We start from the raw sequence: 26,191 nt of genomic DNA on the forward strand, positions 1-26,191 counted from the left end.
CCATGAGCTGACCACGCCCTGCTCCTTGAGCACTATAAGACTCCTCACTACCCCCTCCAGGGCGGGACACACAGTTTTGAGGGCACTAGCCTGCTCTGGCCCCCTTTGCCTGGCAAAGCAATGAAGCTATTCTTTTCTACTTCACCCAAAACTCTGTCTCCATGCTTCTATTCAGCACCAGTAAACAGAGGTCGCGTTTCGGCAACAAGGGGGCCTCTTATAAGATGCCAGTTGCCATTTCTACAGGAAAGGAGGTAGCTATTTAGGGCAAAGGATAGGCTTGTGCACTAAGCTACTATCCTGTTTCTCCTCTTCCTTCTCTCATTTTGTGATTTCTTATTTCATCAACTTGTTGAACATCTTATAGATGTTGGGTATTACTAGGGATACAGTTACTAAATAAATTAATTTTTAGTTTCACGGGCTTACCCAACTGAAGAAGATAGACATGAACCCAATAATTTTAAGGGTGATAGATGAATCCTTCAAAAGAAATTCAGAGGCCATGGGAAATTCCATAGAGGAACAAAGCTGTGTTTACCTTTCCTGTCTCTGCTTCTTCTACTCTTTTCTGTTTGCAGTGCTCTTTGCTTGCCCAAATTTTACCCATTCTTTAAGGCCTCAACCCAGGAGGTACTTTATTTAAAAGGACCATAATCCTGTGGTCAGGGAATTTCTCTACTAACCTACCAATGGTCATGAGATGCTGTGGTCCAGGGTCACTCAAGATAATGGTATTTCTGTCTAGATACTCTTCACCCTTATGTGAAGAATTACAGATGTTTTCACTGGGATGCTGTCAGTGCACACTGGGGTGGAGAGAGTTAAGAGGGTATGGGTGGGGTGCTAACAGCACCGGCTACACTTCCATATTGCCTCGTATTAAATCCCATAACCAGCCCTTTCTTCTCTCCTCCCTACCCGCCACTGTGTTGTGATGGAACTATATGCCTTTAGTATATTCTACCTTAGCTTGTGTGTTCATGTTTTTCTTTTACTTTCCTGTAAGCTCCTGGAGGCAGGAACCATGTCTGATTCATCTTTTTATCCTCCCCATGGCTTAACAGAAGTCCTGTCACCGAGAATCTATTTACTCAATAAATGTTTACAGAATTGAAATTGTGAGGGATACCAATGCTCCCCAGGCACTAAATCAGGGCCATTCTTTTTTAACACCATCAAAAGATACTGTCATAACATTGTCATTGATTCAGAGAATCCACTTCCAGAATTTTATCTATTAAATTTTTTTAAAACTTAATCAAAGGAATAGACATACATGGTAATGAGTCATATAATACAGAAGCACTTACTGATAAAAAGAAAAAGTTTCACCCCACCTGCAGTCTTCTCTGCAGCGGCAACTTCTTTCTAACTATTTCTGTTTGTTGCCACCAGAACTCTCAATAATACATTTATATCTCTATTTTTTGGTTTATCTACTGCAGGCAGTTTTTATTTCTTCTTTTCTATGAAAGATGAGGATTTAGTTCAGGTCACATACACTCTCCCTTCTGTCTTTCTCTTCCCAATAGTTGGTCCATTTGTTTTTAGTTCCTTAAAAATTACCTTTGTAACTTTCTATAATATAGTTTAAATGCTGTTCTCTATCCTCCCATTTCTTATTTCATCAGTGTTATTTTCCTTCATTCTTTGTAAGATGAGGACATTAGTGTTTCCTTTCCTTTTTCCTTCTGGCTCAACTTACCCTTCTATCTCCCCTCCCCTGACTGCTACCCTGTTATTTTCATATTACCAAGATGGTTAACAGCTACATTCTGTCCTTCACAGTCAAGTTCTTTGCCAGTAGGTTGACACTAAAAGCTAAACACAAACCAGCATTCTCATTATTACAATGATGTAATTATCATTCATGCCTGGACCAAGGATTGAGCTAGGACTACATTTTCCCTGCCAGTCTAAAGTCACAGCCCTTGGGTCATTCAAATAAGAATGACAAAAGCATCAAGGTTAAAAAGTTTTTATATTGTTACACCAGTTGTTTAAAATCATGCCACATTTAATTACTTTGATATTTATACCATGACTTTCTTATAATTTTTAAAGCCTGGAGTTTCTAATTGTCCCTTTACTTGTTGCCAAAAACATGATGTTCCTTTATCGAGTCTTCAACTTTTCCATTCTTTCAATTAAATCAATTAAATCAGTGCATGTCTTTGGTACACCCCTTCTTCCAGCACCTTTTGGAAGGAGTGGGACGTAGGAGGGCTGCAGATACTCTGCCTGCCATGTTGAGCCATAAGCTCCTCTACATTTTTGAAGTTTACTTAAAAAATATAATATTATTAAGTGTGATTGTGACCAAGAATGATTCCAGGTTCTGAATGATTCCCATGCCAGGCCAGGTAACCATTCTCTCATGTTGGACTTCCTCATATTTTCAATTTTGGTATTCTTTGCACCTTCATTTTCTTATCACTAAAACGGGGATAAGAAATTTAAATGAGGTCACTGGAAAAATGACCAGAAAGTATCATTCTTCACTTTTTTGTGGGGAAAAATCTATATACAAAAGCTATATACAAATTATATACAAGAGCTATATATAAGGTTATTAAGCTTATAGGAAAATAAAAATAAATTGGTAGAACACTCCCTGGGAATAGCATAGGAACATTGTAAAGTACACATCATTTTTATTATTTCCGCTATTGTGGTAGTGGCCATTAATTCATGGTCCTCTGTGATGTTCCTTGAATTGGTCTTTTTTTTTCTAACTATTTAAAACAATTTTTTATTGGAATATAGTTGATTTATAATGTTGTGTTTGTTTCAGGTGTACAGCAACATGAATCAGTTATACATATACATACATCCACTCTCTTTTTTATTTTAAGATTCTTTTCCCATATAAGCCATTACAGAGTATTGGGTAGAGTTCCCTGTGCCATGCAGCAGGTTCTTACTAGTTATCTATTTTATATATAGTAGTGTGTATATGTCAATCCCAATCTCCCAATTTATCCCCCCTCCCCTTATCCCTAGTATTGGTCCTTGATATCAGCTTCAGGACCAAGACTTCCTGGTGACTGAGGATGGAGGCTGGAACCTCAGGTAAGCTTAGAAGCCTGCTGAACCATACACCTGACCTTTGGAGGGTACGGATATTCTCTCCTACTTCTCAGGTCTAGTGAAACGTCCCTGTGCAAAGCTTCACGTATGGAGGAGAAGAGCTCCTGGACTGTTACAGGCTTTCTTCATCTCAAAGGGAGCAGAGATCTCATTAAATCTATAGGATCTTGTCCTCTCCTTTGAAGCCAAGCAGGCTGCTTTGAGTTACTCAAAAATTAAAATGATTTGGAGGTTACTGCCCACTATCCCTTCCAGTTTCAGCTTAAAGGTCACTTTCTTAGGGAGCGCCCTCCTGACTCCATGCACTAGGTTAACTCCCCCTGCCACACACTCTCTGAGCTGGTCAGGACCTTTTCCCTTGCGAGGAGCAGGTACTCAAATCAAACTTGTTTAAGCAGAAAGGGAATTTCTTGAGTCATGTAATTAAGAAGACCATGTAGCACTCATGGATAGAACCATGGTGGATGCAGGAGCTGAAGATCTGTCATGCAGTTTGTCTGCCTTTCATCTCTCCTTACCACTGCTGCTACTGCTGCCTCTGTCCCCTCCTCCTCCTCCTTCCCCCTCCTCCTCTTTTTCTTTTTTCTTTCCTTCCTTCCTCCCTCTTTCCCTCCTTTCTCCCTTTCTTCCTTTTTAAAAAAACATGTTTTTAGCACTTTGTACCGCTGAAGTTCTAGTTCTAGTTTACAGTAACCTTACAGCCCACAGTCATGGAGGCAGCAAGTACATCTTTCTCCCAGATCCATGTGTCAAACTTCAGAGAAGATGCAAATTGATCTTTCTCATATCAAGTGCCCATCCCTGTACCAATCTTTGTAGCCAGGGGAATGGGGTACTGGCAATCCATACTTGGATAGCCTGTCTAGCTCATATGTTCACTCCAAATCACACAGAAGAATGTTTTGTTGTCTGGAAAGAGGGGTTCTGTTGTCCAAAGAGGGAAGTAAGGGTGCTGAACATACAAAACAACAGTAACCATTTTCATCAGACCCAGTACTTGCTAGCTTCAGGCCCCCTTACTTGCATGGGCATTTTTTAAATTTGCAAAAGTAAACTACTGTAAGTGCAATCCATTAAGACTCATGTCTCTCTCCACTGTGACTTGCTCTCTCCATTGCATTTCCTTCACACTGAGTAGCACTGAACAAACTGCAGGCAGTTTTCTGTAACTAAGTAGAAGCTAAGTCAGGGATGCATTTTAGTTTATGGTTAATGAAATATATTTATGTAGCTTGCAGTTACTTATGCACATGGTTAAATTGTTGCTAGCAATCCCATGATAAAAATGACTTTCAGGTATACTTCTACTGCCTACTGTGCCAACTCATGGGGTGGTGTGGCATGACAGTGCAGAGCCAAGACTGAATCCATATTTGAAATGTGCCCTTCAGTACATGGCACCAGAATTATATGGGCAATGGATGAGAAGCCAAGTTTGAAATGTGCACAGCCAAAAGCTCTTCTATAGAAGAGTCTTCCAAATCTTATAGCTCACATATGCAAGCAACTGAATAGAGGTCTTCCAACTTAGGACAAAAAATTTTCAAATTTTACTTAACATACCAGTAAAAAATGGTGAAGCTTAAAGAAACAATTAATTAAAAAATTAATTTTAATCAACCATCCTAGAAGAAATACTAAATTATCCTTCTAGTCTCTCCAAAGAAAATTATGTTACAAAATTGTCTTCATACAAAGAAGCAATCGAAAAGTTTGAGGTCAAATACCTGGGGAAATAAATATAAATATTATAATATTTTTTCCTGGATTTTGTGGCTTGTGGTATATGTCAGTATTTTTTTCTAACTTGTAATTTGTTGTGATTTCTTTACTCATTCTTAATACATACTTACTTTATGCTTTGGAGACAGTAATGCAATATAACATTTATTGACTGCTTGTTTCCCTGCCAGACACTGATTTTTGCTTTTGTTTAGAATTTATTTTTTAAAATTAATTCTTATTGGAGTATAGTTGCTTTACAATGTTGTGTTAGTTTCTACTGTACAGCAAAACGAATCAGCTATACGTACACATATATCTCCGTTTTTTGGATTTCCTTCCCATTTAGGTCACCACAGAGCACTGAGTAGAGTTCCCTGAGCTATACAGTAACTTCTCATTAGTTACCTATTTTATACATAACGTCAATAGTGTATATATGTCAATCCCAATCTCCCTAGAATTTATTTTTTAATTTACATATATAATTTTGGTGTATAGTTCTGTGAGTTTGACAAGTATATAGATATTTACTTTTGCATCTAATTTTGTACTTGTAATTTTGTATTTTTTTTAGAGGACACTCCCTCCTCCCCAAATTATATAGGCTTCCAGCCCCACAAAAGTTGAGCTTGCTTTGCTCAACTTCCTCATTTATTATCTAGCTTTCTTGTTAGACTCTAAGCTTGGTCATTGTCTATTTTCCTCATTCCACTTAAGTCAGCATCTACTACAGTGCCTGGCATATAGAAGGTGTTCAATGTGTATATAAGGGAAATTGTGGGAATACAGTTCTTAGCAAACTCCTCAATCCTGGGACATATGCAATGCCTGTTGTGAGGAGTTTGGCATCGCTTGGGCCACTGTGACGTGTTCCTAGGAATACCTACAAATGTTTCTGTGGTCCCCTAGGTTGCTGTGCTTTCTTATTCTCTTCTGCTATTTTTCTACCGATAAGGTTCAACATTCACCTATCAGGTCTTATTTTCTCCAGCCTTAGTTTGCAAGATTGGAATTTTATCTTGGTCCTTCTTCCTGAATTTCTGCTCAGGCCATTTAGGGTCCCAGTTTTCTCTCTTAAGTCTGGAGGCCTGATTCTGAATTCTAGCCCCATGGGAGGGTTTCATAATCTTGGCCCAAACTCCTTGGTGTTCATTGCACTCCTGTCTCTATTTCTAAAATGTGTTCTCTGTGGAGGTCCAGACTTAGGGAACTTGTTTGGACTTCTTATCATTTCTTGGATCCATGATTAATTAATTCCTTCAACAAATTTTTATTGTATACTCTGTGCCAGGTAGTGTGCTTAGGTGGACAAAACAAAAATTATCCTTGACTCCACAGATCTTTCGATCTAGACTGGGCTGGGTGAGGAGAGAGAGACAGAGAGAGGAAACAAGTATCTAAACGGACAGATGAAACTATTACAAGTTATGATAAGTGCTGTAAAGACAATAACCATGGCACTGAGATAAAGAATAATTGAGCAAAAAGGGGGGGGTGTGTGGCCAAAGATAGTGACTCTGAATAGGAGACCGGACCTGAGACCCAAGGGATGAGAAGATGTCAGCCATGTGACCAGTGGAGAAAGTACATTCTGGACAGAGGGAGCAAACTGCATGAAGATATCTAGGTAGGGAAGGGCTTTGTGGGCCTGAGGAACTGATTAAGGCCAGTCTGGGGAGAGGATGGTGTTGGAGGGAAGATGAGGTTGCAGATAGGGGCCAACTGGTACAGGGCATTTAGACCTTGATAAAGACTTTGGATTTTCTTTTCTGGTTTCATGGTAAAACCTTTAAGGGTTTAAGCAGGGAAGAGACCTGATGGGATTTATGTTTTGAGAAGATCCTCCTGTTTAGTGGAGAATAGGTGCTAGGGCAGGGCTGGCCCTAGCATCACCCCAGTGGGTACCCTTTATGTAGACTGCACTGTGAATGGTACCCCCTGGGGTTGGACCCTGGCAGCAGCCCTTCTAAAAAGGCAGGAGTGGAAGGGGAAGACCATTTCAGGCAGTGGTTCTCCACTCGGGCTGCATGTTACACTCCCCTGGGGCGGGGGTAGTTTCTAAAGAACACTGATGCCCAGCTGCATCTCCACTCTCAGGCTATTTAAGATCAGAACCTGTGGGAGTGGGGCCCAGGAGTCAGTGTGCAGCCAGTGTTGAGAACCGCTGCTTTGGAAGACTGTCACAGCAGCCCAGGCAGGAGATGATGACCATCTGGACCAGAACTGTGGCAATAAAGAGTGGAATTTGAGATATATTTTTGAACAGAATAGAGAGGCTCGGCTGAATGTGGAGAGGGGGTGAATGGGAAGAAACGAGGATTACTCCCAGGTTTCTGGCTTGGGCAATTATTAGCAATACAGTAAGTCCCCTACATACGAACGAGGTCCGTTCTGAGAGCGCGTTCATAAGTCCAGTTTGTTCGTAAGGCCAACAAAGTTAGCCTAGGTACCCAACTAACACTATCGGCTATATAGTATTGTACTGTAATAGGTTTATAATGCTTCTCACACAAATAATACATAAAAAACAGACACAAAAAATAAAAACATTTTTAATCTTACAGTACAGTACCTTGAAAAGTACAGTAGTACAGTACAACAGCTGGCATACAGGGGCTGGCATCGAGTGAACAGGCAAGAAGAGTTACTGACTGGAGGAGGGAGAGGAGGTGGGAGATGGTAGAGCTGAAGGATCATCAGCAATAGGAGACGGAGGGCAAGCTGCAATTTCACTCACGCATGACGCTGATGGAACGCACGTTCACATCTTTGAAATTTCGCAAATTGAAGGTTCATATGTAGGGGACTTACTGTAGTTCTCAAACTCTAGCATGCTTCCGAAACACCCAGAAGACTTGTTAGAACACAGATTGCTGTACCCCACCTCCAGAGTTTCTGATTCTGGGTGGGGTTTGAGAATTTGCATTTTGAATAAGTTCCCAGATGATATTGTCAATCCAGGGACTATTTTTACCCCAAGAGGAGAGCTTTTAAAATGCCCAATCAGGCCACATACCAGTGAATTAAATCAGAATCCCTGGGTGTGGGATCCAGACACTAGTACTTTGGAATCACTTGAGAGCTTGTTTAATACGCTTAAGTCTGGCCAATCCCCAGATTTTAAGTTAATTGGTCTGGGGTAGGGCTTGGAAACCGATATTTTAAAAGCTCCCTCAGAATTCTTCTAATCTCATGTCACAGCTTTGAAAGCCAGAGCACCAGTTGGGTGGTGATGTCATGTGCTGATATAGGTACAGGTGTTCTCTCCAACTCTCCACCATGGTTTCAGAAGTCACCCACCTCAGAGGAGCTTGCTGTCACTGCCCTAGACATATGAGGTTCTTAAAACATCTGGACCAAAAGACAGAGCTCCCTCCTTTTCCTTTCTTGCTGTAAACACATGATGTACAATCCCCAGGGAACCAGTTGTTAACTCAGTCCCCAGAGAATACAATAGAATGTGTTACTGGGAATAGCTGTGCCCCATTGTATCCTCTGTGCCTAGCACAGTGCCTGAGCCACAAAAGCATTAAATATGTATTTATTGACCAAATATTATAAAAATGAAAACTTTCTGAAAAATGAAAAACGCTCAGGAGCTTTGGAACTTTAAATATTAGCACTCACCAACGAGTTCCATAAATGCCTATGCTGGTTGTGAAACTGAGATTTTGATGTGGGTCCCACCGCAACATGCTCAGGTGAAGTCAACTTCGACTCAACAGCTTCCAGGCCACGAGGAAACAGACAAGCTTGCAGAACCCTTGAGGAGTTTCAGGGGGGTTGTCTTGTCAGGGAGAACACATCCTCATGGTATATCTAATGTAAGAGGCCAGGTGCCACATGCTCTGATATGTTCTCCATCAAGGCATTCATATGACGCCCCTAATGAATTCACAACCACCATCCAGGTTATGCAAGAAATGTCACTCCTCTTTATTTGATTAAATTCCACGCTGAACCAGCAACCTGCTTAGCTGGTGGGAAACTCTATGTTCTCTTTATTGAGCGTCACTTTACTCTTCTGACTTGCCCTGTGGGCGTGGGGTTTTAGGTTCAGTAAAGTATTTGGGGAGGTTCTTTCTAGTCTTAGTCGAGACTCTTTACCTGTAATAATAAGCCCATACGGCACCTTGAAATTGGGACGTTCCGCCTCCATTCTGTGCCTGGGCATGAAAAACTTCACTGGGGCTGAAAGTCTGTGTGTGTCCAAGGCCCAGCCTGGCTGAGTGTACCACACACAGTCCTACCAAGTCTTTCAGGCTCTGTGGGGCTGTGGATTAATAATCCCACTACTAAGGATCCCATCTCTTTCTTTTTGTGGTGGAATCTCTCTCCTCTCAGCTTTTCCTCTTACTCACCATCCTTGGGCACGCACCATTCTCCTATCCTTCTCCAGGATGCCCACCATCATCTTCCTGGTGATCTTAGGTTTTCACAAAGGCCAGAGAGAGAGGTTGTCTTTCAGGAACTTTGACTTTCTGCTCTAAAAACACTTTGAAGAAAGACAAAACAAAGGCCTGGCTACCTTCTTAGACTAAGAGAGGGAGAAGTTCAGATTCCAAAGCACAAATGCACTCTTGTTCTTGTAATTCTTCAACACATTAACATCTCAATAAATTATCTTGCCACAATGGTAATTTGGAATAGTCTGTATCTCCGGGCATCAAACCATTCTAGATGTCAATGTGATGTAATTTCCCAGGGTTTCTGTGGCTGTGGTGTGGGGATAGCCTCTGAATCCCCTTGACTCTGTCAGTAACGAGATCTCTGCTGACTTGGAAAACTTCTTGCAAACAGAACAGTCACAAATCTTCACAGGTAAACATCTGCACAGCTCTGTGGATTGTTCTGGAAGCTTTCTCTTAACATTAAATTGGCATTTCATCAGAACATCACTTACTAGTCAGAAGTGTTCCTATTCAAAGGCAATACAATCTAATTCTCTCTGCAAAATAGGCCAGATTACACTAATGAATCTCTCTAGAGGGAAGATTTATCCGAATTTGAGTGTCATTAGTAAATGCGGCCCAAATAAACATTTCCTGGGTGCCAAGGGCCGAGGACTCAAGGAGAGAAATATCCTCAAGGAACTCAGCTTAAGGGGGAAATAGCCTCACAATTTTTAAAATATGAGGTGATAAAATATGAATAAAAGGCTCTGGTGCATAGTGGAAGAGCCAATAGAAAATTCATAGAAGAAATGACCTTTGATCTGGGTTGTGAAGGACACTTGAATATTTTTCAGGTGGGGATGAGAGAGAGGGCATTCCAGGAAGGAGAGCAGCCAGAGCAAGGGGACCAGGACAGAGCTCTGCACACTCCGTGTGGCGGGGTGTCCGAGCGTTTGTGTGTGCCAGGGCGAGCATTGGGAAACGAGGAGCAGGGGATGGTCGGAGGTGGTTTTCAGGAGGAGAGCAGAGAGTATAAGAAGTTTCTCTAAATCTCTTGCTGAAAGTGGGGTCTGGCTGCTCACCACTCTAAAGCCAGCACTTGAGAGGCGAGGTTGGTGGAAAGGCAAGTTTGCTGTCTTCTGGAGGCCAGCAGCTGGGGGTGGGGTGGGGTGGGAAGGCTGAACTCCTGTCCAAAGGCCGAATCCCCACTGACAATCCGTGGGCAAGAGCTTTTAAACGGGAGTTTCAGGGGTGTAGAGGTGGAGGGAAGAGGCTTCATGCAGAAACAGCACAGTCAGCTCTGACAGTCGTCTTGAAATTGGTCCTGCGGTGGTCTGACCAGCATCATCTTGATTGTTTCAAGTACAGTTAACCTTCAGTCCTAGGGTCGGTTTGTTCCCATTTCCTTGAGGCCAATTCTCGGAATTGTGGCAGCTTATGTCATGGCTACAGACTGATCATCATGTAGTTAACTTCTTCCACCTGGTAGGGGTTTCAGTATCTACAAGACAGCTCACGGGATATGGCTCAGAATATTATCTATAGCCCTTGAGAAGGAACTAAAGGTCCTTGACTTTGTTAATGACTAAATTATTATTATTATGTCCTGTTTGACTGCTTTCCTTTGCTTCTGTATTTTCTCACTTCTCTTATTAAAATTATTCTTTGTCTAAAGTTTTTTTACAGACAAAAGGCAAGTGGAGGACATGGCAGGGAAGGACCACAGGGTCCTGCTCTGTTTCAGATTGAACCTAGTTTTATGACTGACATGTAAATCTTTTATGTAGTTTCTCAAATAATGCTATCAGTAAGGCAATGACTACTATGACTGCTACTGTTACTACTGGTATAGAGTTAGTGTTTGTTGCTCTCTTACTAGGTCTGGATTTGACTGTATTTTAGAGATTGTCTTACTTGATCCTACCGTCTCAATGAGTAGTTCTCCTATAATCCTCGTTTTATAAATGTTGCTCTCCATATTCTCACATGTTACTTTCTGTTCTGGCTAATATTCCAGATGCCTAAGAAGCTCATGTGTTTCTGTGTGACTGGCTTATGCCTTCAGTCATATAGGTTTTGTCCTTGTTTTTAATTTTCTTTTTAGAAGATCAAAAGCCCTGTTTTGAGGCAAAATGAAGTCGCCTGGCATGGTGTCCCCTTACATCTGTTGCTATACCACTGGATGTTTTGACCTCACCATTTTGACCCCTTTGTTTTGACTTTGGGAACACTTGTTCCTGCTCTTTTGACCCTGAGAACATTTTGAATCCAAGACTTGTAATTAGAATCATATCAACTCAGATGGACTTTCCATTCAGAAAGTGTTTTCCGGAGTAAATTCCGTTGAGCCAATTTAATCCCTTGATCAATTTTCTCCATAGCAGTTAAACCATTTCCAAAAATGTTAACTCATACTAAAATTATTTTCATTTGGATCAATTCTTTTCCATTTAAAATTTGAAACAAAATTTGATGTATTGATTAGGTGTTATCCAAGCAAATTTTATTGATTCTGGCTTCTACTTTGTGTAATAGTCCTTATTTCTATTAAGTCTATTTTTTTCCCTGGGTCAAAATATACAAATCTAATTTTTTTAAAAAACAAAATTTGATTCTTCTGTCAATTTGTAGTCAGTAACAAGTTGTGTTTTGTGGTTTTCGCTGTTATCAGTTTCATTTAGCATTGATTATTTATACCAGTAATTTAAAAATCCACCCATCACAAACTGAATTAAAATAATGATGCTTTCTATTTCTTATTCACAGGAAATTGTGAAAATTGTTCCGTGCACATGTGTATGAAAGAAAAAAAGATTAAAGAGAGAGAGAGAGGAGGGAGAGGAACAGAGTAGGAGAAGGAGGAACAGAGTAGGAGGAGGAGGAAAGAGACAGAGATAGAAATAGAGATGTAGAGAGAAAGACACAGATGAAAGTGAGACCTAGCAAATGAGAGAGAGAGGAAAAGAGAGATTGAGAGGGAGATTGGTTGAGACAGAGGAATGCTGTTTGCCAAGCTTTCAAAACTTTGTCAGAATTTAAATGTCCATGGGGGTCAAAATGTCAGGGTATGAGAGCAGTGTTTGCTACTGATCAGTGATGGAGAGTAAGGTCGTCCTGAGCAGAGGAGCTGAGGTCCTCACTAGCCTTAGGGAGGAGCGCGGAGGAAAGGTCTGAAGCCAGCAAGAGTATCCAGAGAGCAGCATGCAAGGCACTGCTTGACAGTACGGCTCTCCAGATTCACTACAAAAATACAGACTGCTAGGCAATGCCAACCTGATATCCAAAATCACTTGAAATAACCTGCAGCTGAGAGTCGTGGACTCCTGTTGTCTTTAGCATTTTCAAGATGAGAGGCCATTGGTGTGGATTTACATTGTATCTTACAAATCCAGTAGAAAAGAGGGCTGGTGCCTTCCAGAACCTCATTTTCAATGACTCTCCATTTCCTATCGGATGAAGTTCAACTTCTGTTAACGCAGAATACTAGATCCTTCACAGTCTGGTAGGTGTCCACCTCGCAAGCATCCATGCCAGTGGACACTTCACTTAGGCTGCTCCGAATGTTTACTGTTCACAGAGCACTGTGATGCCTCCTTGCTCTCTCCATGTTAGTTTTGCCTGGAATTCCGTTTCCTGCTCTTCTGCCTGGAAAACTCATACATATCCTTCTGAGCCCTTCTTGAAGGGCTCAGAATTAGGTAGAGGGTGGAAGAGACGTGGTGGTGGGGGTACTGTTTTGAATGTGAAGCACAGGGGAGTGACTGGGACACACTGTGTGCTGGGGGCAGACAGAGAGGGGCTTGGAGGTAATCCAGGACTAGGAGGGGAACTAAGAGAAACAGGCAATTAGGAGGGATTGGGGACATAGTAAGGTCTGAAGGAGATTGGGGAGATGCAGACTTAGACTTGGAGGACGTTACAGAGAATGTGAGGGGAGGGAGGCTGTGAAGAATTGGATATGACTAGAGGTAGCTGGAAAGCAGTAGAGGTCAGGGCTGGGGAGAGTCTGTTGTACACACCTCTGTCCTCTATAGCACCCCATGAAGACCCTAATACAGCACTGAACACATTGGGTGCTGGATGCTGTGTCACTTGCCTTCCGTAATCTGTGAGCTCCTCTCTCAGCGCTGGGCCATGGTTGGGAGAAGTGTGCAATGACTGAGCCTCCATCCCCATGGGAGAAACTCTCTGTAAAGAAGGAATGAGCTGGGAGGCAGTACCCCCACCCCCCACCCAGTCTTTAGGAGGTACCTGCTCATCTTTCCGCAAGACAATCTCTACCACATCACTAAGCTATGCTGTTAAAGCACCAGAAGACCACTAGTTCTGATTCAAATTCCCCCCAGCATTCTTCTCCATGGCACCTGTTCATCTCCCTCACTGGGTAGAACCCAGGTTGTGAAACTGGAGGTCTTTACCTGAATTTTCTCTTGAACTTAAGGTCTCATTAGGTTCTTTGCCTGGGCTCTGTCCTGGGCTGAAGGTGAAGTTCATTTGCTAAAAGTTAGGAGCTAGGTTGAAAGAGAAGTGTAAAGTGAATTCACCTAATAGGGACATTTGGAGGAAAAAGTGTCTGTGATTCTCTTATGAACTGCTGCATGTGACTTGTGTGACCTTGTGTAAGCCATTTGATCTGTCTGAGCCTGAGTTTCTACATCTTCAAAATGGGGATCAAATAGCTATCTTGTAGAGCTGTCGTAATAAGTAAATGTGTTATGGTACATTTAATGTTTATTTTTTCTATTTAGATTCTAATACTGTTTCAATTGATTTTTCTGTCTGGTTTAAGGTTGGAATTTAACTTAATTTTTCCCTGAATGAATAGAAAATTTTACAAAACACCTTTTATTGAATAACCCCCTCTTGCCTTCATCAATGAGAAATTCCATTTTTACCATACACTGAATTCTGATCTGTCCATTTCTGGGCACTCAAATTGTGTTCTATTAATCCATTGGCCTACTTCTGGGCTAGGGTCTTACTGTTTTAGTATGGCGGTTTCACAATCTGTTGTGATGTGTGATCCTCTATCATTGTTCTCCTATTACGAGATTTTCTTGGGCTGTTCTTAGGCGTATGTTTTTCCCCCCTAGATGAAGGTTCTTATTGAGTTACTAAATTTTTTATTTGGAAAATACAGTTTTTAAAAAAATGATCTCGCTGCTTTTTAAATGTAACACCATTTTTACTTGAAAGAACAATGACAGATAAATGATGGTTATTCAGATATGGGTATTTCCTGAGAATGAATGAAGTGAGTCTATAACTTTAAGGAAGGCAACTGACAGTATTGCAGATGCTCAGGTTCATCCTCCAGGAGAAAATTAGAGTTTCAAAAAACGTGTATGTGCCACCCACCATGAGCTCAACAGCTTCCCAATTCTTAAAGACATTTCTGATGAAATGGGTGATATTAACTGATGCAATTTAAAAAATGTTGCATAATGAAATGCATCACCTTTTGGAAGTTCTGCATAGCTCAGTGAACCAATAATTTCCAAATGACCAATGCATGATGTTGCAAAATCTTGCAAGTAAAAGACCCATCAAACTATATGATTTACCAATGTATTTTAATGTAGCAGAATATGAAAAGTTCGTTGATAGGATTTCATAGTCTGTATTGCAAATAACCCTTAAGAAAATAAGCGCTTGTCAAGTTTGGGGATTGTTTCAAAGAAGAATATCCATAATTATCTGAAAACATTGTTACAGTACTATTCTCTTTTCAGTTACACATCTGTGTGAGGCCGGATTTTCCTTATTGCTTCAACCAAAACAACATATCACAGAAGACTGAATGCAAAAGCAGGTAAGAGAATCCAGCTCTTTTCTATTAAGTCATATGTTAAAAAGATTTGCAAAAAGTATGCAAAACAACACCACTCTTCTTGCTAAATGTTTTGTTTTGGAACAAACTATTCTATATATTTATTTGTTTTATTATTTTATTCTTCTTAAAGGTATTTTATTATATTACCATGTAATGAATTAGTTATTTTTAAGTGAACAAATAGATTAAAATTTTTTAAAATTCTACTTTAATTTCTAATGTAGTAAAATTTGCTACTTGTAATACACACAAACAGATTTCTCTAAGACTGTAAAGGGATCCTGAGATCAAAGTTTGAGAACTACTGGTCTAGGCTATGCTGCTGTCCGCCAGGCCATGAGCTGCAGGTGGCATCGCTAAAAATATGGAAACAGCCTGGGTCCCTGAGAAGATCCCTACAACTCACATTGGATTGTTATGTAAATGAGAAATAAACCTTCACTGTGTTAAGCCCCTTAGGTTTGGTAGGATAGCCTAGCCTAACCTGCCTAACGCACACACTCAGATCTGCGCTTTAGGGAGATGATTTCGGAGGTGGTGTGAAGGACTGGTTTGGGATGGGGATGAGGATTCAGGATGAAACTGAAAACAGGGAGATGAATTGTGAAGTCATTTCAGTGGTCCAGTCCAAGGTCTGAACTGAGGCTATGGTAGAAGGCTACAGAGAGGGAGGAACAGCTATACGATGCATCAAAGACAAAATTAGCTGTACTTGGTTAGCAGTTGTGGGGAGGTAGGAGGAGAAGGCAGAGAAGTCTTTTTTTTTTTTTTTTTAATTTTTATTTATTATTTATTTATTATGTTTATTTTTGGCTGTGTTGGGTCTTCGTTTCTGTGTGAGGGCTTTCTCCAGTTGCGGCGAGTGGGAGCCACTCTTCATCGCGGTGCGCGGGCCTCTCACTATCGCGGCCTCTCTTGTTGCGGAGCACAGGCTCCAGACGCTCAGGCTCAGTAGTTGTGGCTCACGGGCCCAGTTGCTCCGCGGCATGTGGGATCTTCCCAGACCAGGGCTCGAACCCGTGTCCCCTGCATTGGCAGGCAGATTCTCAACCACTGCGCCACCAGGGAAGCCCGAGAAGTCTTAAGAGGTTGAATTTTGGTCCCTGGGGAAATAGTGAAATTATTTATAAGATCAGTAACTCAGTATGCCTAGAAGAAATTTTATGTGTTTTGAAGGGAAAGGAAATGATGATTTCCATTTTGAACACTTGAGTTTGTGTTGCCTGTGGGCCATGCAGAGATAAGCATAACAAATACTTATGGTTCTTACTATGTGCTATGCATTATTTTAGGCACCAAACGTACTAACTCATTTAACATACACCACAATCTTAAGGAGGTACTCATATTCTCCCCACTTTATAGTCATGGGAGACTGAGGCATGGGAGTGAGGTGATTCATCCAAGTGAAGTGATCACCCAGCTAGTAAGTGACAGACTGGTGATTGACACCCAAGCACTTGGGTCTTAGACATTACTGTGTTATTTAGACATTATGTCATTCTGTCTCTTTATGTTATTCTATCCTTACGTTATTCTATCTCTTGATGCTCAGTAGCTAGTTAATAATCTGAGTCCTGGGTTCAAAGAGAGTTCTGGGTTGTTCCAAACATTAGATTGTGTATTTGTAAATTCCATCAGAAAGTCACTTACGTCAGCAAGGATAATACTTTCCACTCTTTCCGTCTGTCTGGCCACATCAGGAGCAGCAGGATTGAGTTAACTCCGCTAAACAGCCCTAGCCTGATGGCCCATCTGAAGGTATGGCAACTCCTGTTAGATTGCCCCACTTCACAGAAGGAGAACCCAGGCTGTCACAAGCCGGCTCAGAGGACCATGCCTTTAAAACAAACAGGGGAATGTCTGTGAAAGAATGGGGGTAGCCACCAGGGTTTTCCAAGAACTGCAAGGATTCATCTTTGCTGAGTTGTCTTCGAGACTCTGGATGAATGAGTGCCCTGCACTGCCCACCTCCAGGGGGCGTCATTCACATCTTATTCTGTTTGAATGGTGAGCTCTGGAGTTGCTTCGTGCACCGACATACCTCACTCTTGCCATTAGCATCAGTTTCCCGTTTTCCTGTGGACCGATTTTTGAGTAACTATGTTAATATTTGGCATCCGTTCTTGTATTAACCTGACAATGATTAGGTCCTCAAGTCTGCTCTTACCTTATCAAGCAAGATTTGGAATCTAATTTATGCTTATATCAAATCACAGTGTTTTGGCTTTTCCACTCCTATTCGATGTTTCCCGCTCATAATGTAGGTGCCTCAGTGTCTGAGTGAGGAAAGAAAAGAAAGCTCTCAGTACAGCCCAGGAAACTCTACCTAATACTCTGTGATATTCTGTGATAATATTCTTTTCTCTGTATGAGAAAAGAATCTGAAAAAGAATGAATATGTGTGTATATATATAACTGAATCACTTTACTGTACACCTGAAACTAACACAACATTGTAAATCAACTATAGTCCAATAAAATTAAGAAAAGAGATATCTAGGAAAATAATAAGTTATCAAAAAAAAAAAAAAAGCTCTCAGATTTTCACATTCTCTGTGGGGCAGTGTAAGGCTTGTGCAGGGGGCAGGGAGGGAGGGGTCCTGATGGACATCTGCCCTCTCCATTTAGGAGACCTTATAGGGGAAGTAAAAAGAACATCCCCAGGACTTTAGTCATCTCAAGTCCCCTGCAACCCCATCCTAAGGAGCCTCTGTTAGAGCTAGGATAAAATCCACAAGAGATTTGTTTCAAGATGTACCGACAGTTTCCTCAATTTATAGCCTAAGTCAACTGAGGACCGTCGGCTCTTTCAAGGTAAGTGTACAATGGGCAGATGTGAAGTGCCAGGATGCCTCATTGAAACGAAAACTTTATTTCTTTGATTCAGATCCATATGTGTAGCATGCTTCCTATGTTCTAGTCGCTTTCATACAATTTTTTGAAGTCATTATTTGTATGCCAGATGTCAGCTGCCTGGGTGTTGCTACAGCCTTCAGCACACTGGGTTTACCCCGTCCTCTGAAATGTACATAAAATTGGTGTTGGCCTTGTAAACGTTGGAGTTTCCTGGGGAGAGGAACGGCAGCCTCTCTTTATAGAGGTGTGGGCAGGATGAAGGAGCCAGCAAGAGCTGGTGAAACACACAGGAATAGCAACAGTGGGGAGCCATTACCACTGTGGGGGAGGGATGAAGGGAGAAGCAGTGTTACTGGAACCTGAAAGCCCTACATGTGGGATGGGGCCAGCCAGCCAGGAGTGGTGGTGGTAGGTGGGCTGAACCAGAGCCTAGCAGGGGACCAGGTGTAAATACCACACCCTGCTCTGTCTCCTCTCACTCTCTGAGCTCTTGCTGTCACCTCCCACTGGCTGCTTCTATCCAACAGGTAAGGGATACCTGGGGATTCAATCTGCAGAAGTCATTACTCCCTAAACACAGAGTAGAACAGTGAAGAGTGTAGAATGGGACTGGCACCACTTTCAACCCCATATATGGTAGAAAACCCATTTTTTTCTAGAAGTTCTTAGGGGGACTTATGCTAGAAGCAGGAAAGGAGACCCAGAAGAAACTAGGTTACACTGTCGTAAACAACCAACCTCTGCATCTTACCGTGGCTTGCCGTTGTATCGTTGCCACGCAGGGCTCAGCTCCATGTGGTCTCTCGGGCCCAAGCTAATGGTGCTCTGCCTTCTGGTAGGTTCTAAAGGGAATAGGAAGTCTTCTCAGTGCTGAGGGTGAAAGAGAATTGTGCATGTGCTTTTCACTGCTTCATTGTGAAAATGACAAACATCCCCTCCACTCACATTTTATTGGTCGTCTCTTATTTTCTAACTTCCGTTCCCTACCCTACTTGAAATCCCTTCCTCTCTCCTTTGAATTTCTCCCTTCTTCCCATTAGCTTACTTGATGCTAAATTCCTGTTCATTCCTTATTAAAAAATTTAGTTATCTCTTTTACTTACCCAAGATGAACCTGGTTTTGTTTAGAATGTCTCGTTTTATAAACCAAACTACCTACTGAAATATGTTCTTATGAAAAGATAGATCAGTTCCCTTCTCAGAGGAATTTGGAGGTCACCTTTTAAGGAGACTCATTTTTGTTCCTTCATTTCTCCATAATAATTTCTCCATTAAAAAATGACAACTGAGAGTCAGAGAAGAGGAGTGAATTACTTATGGTCATACAGGATTTGACTGATTTCCTAACTCTGCGCCCATAGCTCTTTTCTTTATCCTGTACCATCTCCCTCTCTGTATTTTCTTCTTGGAAAAACCACCCTTAGCTTAATACCATCTGCCTGGTTTTTCTTTAATCTTGTGCAGTTGAGCTCTGCATATAAAGAAGCCAACACCTTGGTGAGAATCGTTAATTTTCAGAAGCTTTTATTTCAGTGACTCCAAAGATAATTGCTAAAAATAGGTGCACTCCCTGCAAGACACAGTTAAAATCAACTCATTTTGTGGTCAGGGTTCCCAAAGGAGTGAAGATGTGCAGAGAATGCAAGTGTTTCAGCAGCCGTGACAAATCTCCCCCACGGATGGGCGTGCAATAAATAATGATCTCTCAGAGGCAGCCTTTGGTGCTCGGAGTTGGGGTGGGTGGGTAGAGATGCCTGGAGATGTCCAGATAGGCTTAGGTTTTTCCAAAAGGGAACATGCATCATTTCCCATGAATGCAGGAGTGCAGTGGGAGAGAGGTTACTGGGGACCTCACACTTGGGATTATGGGTATTTCAGAACTCCACGAATATCTTCTCTGTGTGTGAAACCTTCAGTTTATGTTGGTAATACTCTTTAGCATCTGAAGCAGACCTCCCTACTGGTATAAGTTCAAGGTCTAAAAGAAATTAGCAGCCAGTCCTATTTTCTCTACTCCCCACTTTGGCCCAGCGAGGAAGGTAGTTCTGTTAACTCTTCTGCTTTTTAATAAGTGTGGGGAGGAAGCTTATGCACTCGGGCAAGACTTGGCTTACCTCCTTGTTCAGTGTACCAGTGGGCATGCTTCCATCCTTCCTTCTCTCTGTCCGTGGTTTTCCTCCTTCCATCTCTCCCCGCCTCTCTTTCTCCTTCTCTATGTCTCTCCCTGCTTCTCTCTATCTCTCCTCCTTCCTCTTTTGGACCTTCCTTCTCCCAGGTACAACAAGGGTTGGCATGTCTTTCTCTTTCTTTTATTTTTTTTGTTTAATAACATTGGAATTTTATTATTAAACATATTTAAACATTTGACATTTCAGAGGAGTGATATTTAGTCTTCACTGTAGCTGCTGGATTGTTCTAGCAGTCACTAAAACACATGTTTCTCAGTTTTTCAAGTGAGAAACGTAGAGAAGCAAAGTATCTTGAGGGTAATATCTCATTTTTTTCTAACACTTTCTTTTCTTCATATTCTTTTTCAAAATTTATTTACTTATTTTTATTGAATGTCTTTCTCCTTTTGAAGATCAGGCAGCCTCGCCTGTGTTTGTTCCCACTTCTCAGCCTGTAACTAGGTGGGTAAATCTGGATTATACTGGCCTCAAAGCACAGATTTGTAAGGAGAGCCATGTAATGCTCTCCAGCTCAGCTAAGTTAAGAACTCATTCCTCTCTTGATCCTCTTCTGGGTCTTTGCATCTTTTCCTGAAATTGGTTAGGATCCATATAGGGAGGAAAGGGCATGACTGATGTCCCTGAATTTTCAACATATAGAGAGTTGGCTGGGAAGTCTTAAAAATTCCACACAAGGGGGAAAAAAATAAGAAAGCATAAAAAGAAATGAAAAAGTTTCCACACAGGGGGAAAAAAAAAAGAAAGCATAAAAAGAAATGAAAAGAATTTCCACACAAGGACTAGCACTTGAGGAAAAAAAGCAATGTGGTAATAGATGCTGTTGATGGGGCCCCAAAGGCCAAGGTCAGCTCTTGGAGGCAGAAGGTTTTAGCAACTGGAAGACTTTAGTATGGATGAACATCAGGGGCCTTTAACCTGAGTTCCAGCACCTTATTTTGTAGACACAGGTGGTTTTGACAGATTTGGGTCATATATTTGTAGTTTCAGCAGAACTTCAGCTGGGGCCCTCAGACTCAGGGCCTGGGGTTAGGGAGAGAAGAGGCTCATCCTACGGGGTCAAGAAGACTTTTCTAGGTACTGAAACAAGCAAAGATTCTTGTCTTGGTTGGAGATACTTGTATTTTTCTTGAGCCAAGTTTTTCTCAGCTACCTTAGGAATAGCTGTGTTGGAAAAGGCAAGGTCTTATTAAGAGCTAGAGGAACTTTCCTCAACATGGGCTTCTCCTTAATCATAGCCACAAGACAAGAGAGCCAGTGTGAAGACTGGGTGGATGTATTTTGTGCATCTGCTCCATGCGCTTGGCTCACCTCTAATTTCAGTGTTGGTGCTGGAGGACCATTCCCGTGGATGCTGGCAATATTCTGCTAGTATCTTATCTCCTCCTTCACACCTCAGTGTATTTTTCTGAAGCCACATGACAGCCTGGAAGAGCAGGGAAGTTAACAAACCCTGAGGTAACCCTCAAAGGATAGGGGATGGGAGAGAGTGAACAAAGACCCCTGCCACCTGTCCTTCATAGGGACAATCCTGAGGTGCAGTACTGTTCCTCAAAAGGTCACCAGTGGGGTTGAGTCCCAGCTGCCCACAGCATTAACCAGCTCAGAACTGCGCCATTGTGACGGTTACCCTTTTCCTGCCTCATTCTCACCACCCCCTTACTGTTGCTTCCAGGGGTTACGTTCCAAATCAGTACTCAAGTCCTCAGCTATTACTGCTTTCAAGGGGACCAAATTAAGACACTAGATGATCCCTTGTGTGTCAAATGCTTGGAGGACTAAACTTTGGCTAGTGGAATTCTAGTTGATTTCTTTCTCCCTTTATCTTGTTTCTCATCCAGCGTTAAGGGACTATGAGTGTCGAGTTCAGAGAAAGTAAGAAAATAGGTGGTAGAAAGGGGTTTTTAATGCTACCTTTTCAGTAGCTTGGGGAATTAAAAAGTAGGAAAGGCAAGATTTGGGGCAAAAGCATATGACAGAGATCATCACTTTTATTTGAATTAGTGCTAGCAGAAGCAGTACTGGGACTTTGCCAACCATGGGAATTATTAAATTTTTAGATCTTTCCCAGTGGTATGAGGTTAAAAAATAATGGTGTCATATTTATTGTTTTAATTCATATTTCTTTAATTATAGTTAGAGTATTTTTCCTTATATTTATTCATCATTGTTATTTTTTTTTCTGTAAGCTGAATATTCCACAAATTATTTAACAAATCACTTAGATGATATTTAGGTCAAGCCCTCTTTCTAACTGTTATAAGAAATGCTACAATATACATATGGAAAAACACCCGGTCTTCCTCATTACTAAAGTATAGCACATTGAAAGAACAATGTCATTTTTTCTATACATTTTTGTTGCAAATATTGAAATGTTTGGTAACACCGATGTATACAGTTTTGCAGGGGAACTGGCACTGAGATTGACTGTGCAAATTGGTACACTGTTTTGAAGGCACTTGGACAATTTCTATCAAAATTTAAGATAAGCCTATTCATTGTTGCAGTGTTTCAAGAAAATTTGTCCTGCAAATATGCTTACGTGAGGTCCTAACTATTATGCTTTATTGAGTGTGGGGTGTGTGTGTGTGTGTATGTGTGTGTGTGTGTGTTAGTCTATGAGTGAAGAATACATTAGCCAAGATGGAGAATTGATAAAGACTTCTGGCTCCTTCCTGAATTTATCCTGGAGATGTTGCAGAAGTAAGAGAGAGATTTATGGATCCTAGAAAGGAACTAAAACTATGGGATCATTTGGAGAGCATGAAAATGATAGAGTGTCGGTATGAAAAGGTACAGAGAGGTCCAGATGCCACAGATGGCAGGTAGGCAGGGTGAGAATGTCAGAGTTGGCCCCCTCTTTGCTATTGCAGGCAGGGAAACAGTGCTTCAGCCCAGTGCTAACCTGAGGCAGATGGAATAATAACAAGACAGGGCTGGAGTTCTGTGGGGGTGGTAAGCTGATGGCAAGGATGGCTGGTGAGCTGTCTGACCTCTAGATAATCCCAACAGAGAGTGGCAGCCCATGGAGAGCAGTGTTGTCTGCAGCCTAGAATCTGGTCCATTCCCAGAAGAGGAGAAGGATAGGGCCAATAAAGGAAGTGACTGTGAACAAATTGTTACATCAGGCTCTCTGACCTGAAAGATCCCTCCCACAACCCAGTTTACCAGGGGAAGTACAGAATAGGATCAAGGATTTTGCCACCAACCCCATCTACTCCCTCCCTTTATTCATCACAGCCAATGTATCTGATAGTTCCAAAAGAATAGGAGTTCATAGGAAAATGTAGCAAGGCACCAAATTCCATAATCTAGGCCATAAGAAGCAGAAATAATGAATTAGAATTTTTAAAAATAAGGGAAACCAATATCCTGAAAGGAATAAGCAAAGATCTTAGGAACATAAACTGGGAATAAGAAGTTTTGAAGAACAATTTGGAGATCTGGGGCATGAAAAATATATTGTAAAAAATGGAAAATATGTTGTCAATGGGTAAATTAGTCAGCAGAATGAATACAGCTAGAGAACAAATTAATGAACTGAAGGATTCAGCCAATGAACTGTCCCAGAAAGCATTTGGGAGGGATACATCTTTGGAAAACAAGAGGAAAGTTAAGAATTAGAATTCTAGTAGGAATCTCAGAAGGAGAAGAAGAATAAATGGAGAGGAGGCAGTAATTTGCCAGAATTAAAGTGGGAGATGGTATTTAGGCAAACAGTTAGGACCTTCTGGGCCTCAAGCTCCTGGGCTGTCACCAAGAGACTAATCCAGAGTGGCACTGCAGCACAGTGGAGTTCCTGAGTGTATTCAAACATGGTGATTTATTATTATTTATTTACAAGAAACAGATTGACTTTTGACCTTTCTATTCCTGTAGTGCTGGTTCTGAGCTATTGTAATAGTTCTCAGCACAGAGGAAGAATGCAAAATGTGTAGCAATTTCCAACTCGATGCTTCCTGGTCAGATTTTTTTTTAAATTATTTATTTATTTATTTATTTTTGGCTGTGTTGGGTCTTCGTTGCTGCACGCAGGCTTTCTCTAATTGGGGCAAGCGGGGGCTTCTCCTTGCAGTGGCTTCTCTTGTTGTGGAGCACAGTCTCTAGGCACATGGGCTTCAGTAGTTGCAGCACGCGGGCTCAGGAGTTGTGGCTTGCGGGCTCTAGAGTGCAGGCTCAGTAGTTGTGGTGCATGGGCTTCGTTGCTCCACGGTATGTGGGATCTTCCCAGACCAAGGCTCAAACCTGTGTCCCCTGCTTTGGCAGGCGGATTCTTAACCATGGCGCCACCAGGGAAGCCCCCTGGTCAGATTTTGATGGATAAAGGGATGCAGATGAGATGCAAGGCCCTTGTTCAGCACTATTCCCCTTGATCATCCTGTTCAGACACCAAGTATCTGGGCAGCAGCTGCAGATTTTAACTCTTTTGTTCCCTCTGCAATTTCCTTCTGAAGTTCTTTTCCTCTTTCCTTACCTGCTTTCTTTGCTCTTCTCAATTTTGCCACATTCTTTTTTTTTTTCTATTACTTCTCATTTTTTTTCTATGTTATTCTCTTTTATCATTGCCACTTTCTCCTCTTCTTCACTATTTCCAAAGTTATTCATTGATTCATCCATCAGTTTATCTATTCAACAACTATTTTGAACACCTACCAAGTCCCAGGCACCATTGAAGGCAGTGGGGGCGCAGTGAACAAGACAGAACAAAGGTACTTAAACCCACTCTAGCGGGGAGGACAGATAATAAGCAAGTCAACAAACAAAAATAAAAACACAAATACACATACAAATAAATGCAATGAAGAAAATAGTCTGTGCCAGAGAGTGATGTGGGGTGGGACAGGGATGTTTTAGATGGGGAGAGAGATGTCAGGGTAAGTCTTCCTGAGGAGGTTACAGTTGAATTGAGATCTGAATGATAAGGAGGAGTCAGCTCTGGGAGATCTGGTGGAAAAACATTCCAGGTAGAAGGAAAAGCATGTACAAATGCCCTGAGGTTGGAATGGTACATTCTTCTACCCTCTCTTCTTTCTTTCTCATTTTTCATCTCTAGTAAATTTCAGAGTAAATATCTACACATTTTTTAGGTAGGAACCATGTTCTTACAATCTTGATTCCCTGTGGCCTGGTTTCTGCTCCAGCCACTTGCTTGAAACAGTTTTCTTCCTTGCTTGAAGTTGTTCTTTGATGGCCACCCATGTCATCCGAGGTATGGCAGTGGACTAAGAATAAAGAAAAAGAAACAGAGAGAATATTAGCCCTTGGATTCCTTTGTCCAGCAGTTGGACATCTATAGCTCAGTCTCATTCTCTTTGAGGGTAGGTCTTTATTAGGGTAGGGAGTGTAGGAGAAACCTTTATGAGATATGAAAGCCCACATAGACCTCTGTAAACTGGATTAGGTGCCCATCTTGTGTGTTTCTCTAGCCCTTATCCTAGCTGTTCCCTCTTTCTGTTATCTGTGCGTGGTTCCATACAGAGCTCCTTTCCTTTGATCTTCACAAGGCTGCCTGTTTCTTGTCATTCAGGCTGCAATGAATTGAATTATTGGCCCTCTATTTTTCTTTCTTTCTTTCTTTCTTTTTATTTATTATTTTTGGCTGCATTGGGTCTTCATTGCTGCATGTGGGCTTTCTCTAGTTGCAGCGAGTGGGGGCTACTCTTCGTTGCAGTGCACAGGCTTCTCATTGTGGTGGCTTCTCTTGTTGTGGAACACGGGCTCTAGGTGCACAGGCTTCAGTAGTTGTGGCACAGGGGCTTCAGTAGTTGTGGCTATCGGGCTCTAGAGTACAGGCTCAGTAGTTGTGGTGCACGGGCTTAGTTGCTCTGTGGCATGTGGGGTCTTCCTGGACGAGGGATCAAACTCATGTCCCCTGCCTTGGCAGGCGAATTCTTAACCACTTCACCACCAGGGAAGTCCTGCCCTCTATTTTTCATCTCCCTTGTAATAGTATTTATCCATTTGTCATGGCCTCATGGTGGGTGGGGTGCACTTTCCTGTCTCTTGACCTTGTTACTCTGACCGTTGGGATGTTAGTGGACATGATACAGGCACAGGGTTGGAAGGTACTTGTGTATTTGGACCAGCCTTCTTGCATT

The 26,191-nt window shown here is 41.7% G+C and overlaps 1 long non-coding RNA gene across 1 annotated transcript in view; it reads left to right on the forward strand.

Annotated features, from left to right (window-relative positions):
* The window catches only part of LOC132349653 (uncharacterized), a 189,715-nt gene that overhangs the window by 72,399 nt on the left and 91,125 nt on the right, over positions 1-26,191 (forward strand). The window contains exon 2 of the long non-coding RNA XR_009497715.1: positions 14,945-15,024. This is a non-coding gene — a long non-coding RNA (uncharacterized LOC132349653). The remainder of the gene's footprint in view (positions 1-14,944; positions 15,025-26,191) is intronic.

Source organism: Balaenoptera ricei, chromosome 15 (genome assembly GCF_028023285.1).
Source record: "Balaenoptera ricei isolate mBalRic1 chromosome 15, mBalRic1.hap2, whole genome shotgun sequence".
NCBI classification, from domain to species: domain Eukaryota; kingdom Metazoa; phylum Chordata; class Mammalia; order Artiodactyla; family Balaenopteridae; genus Balaenoptera; species Balaenoptera ricei.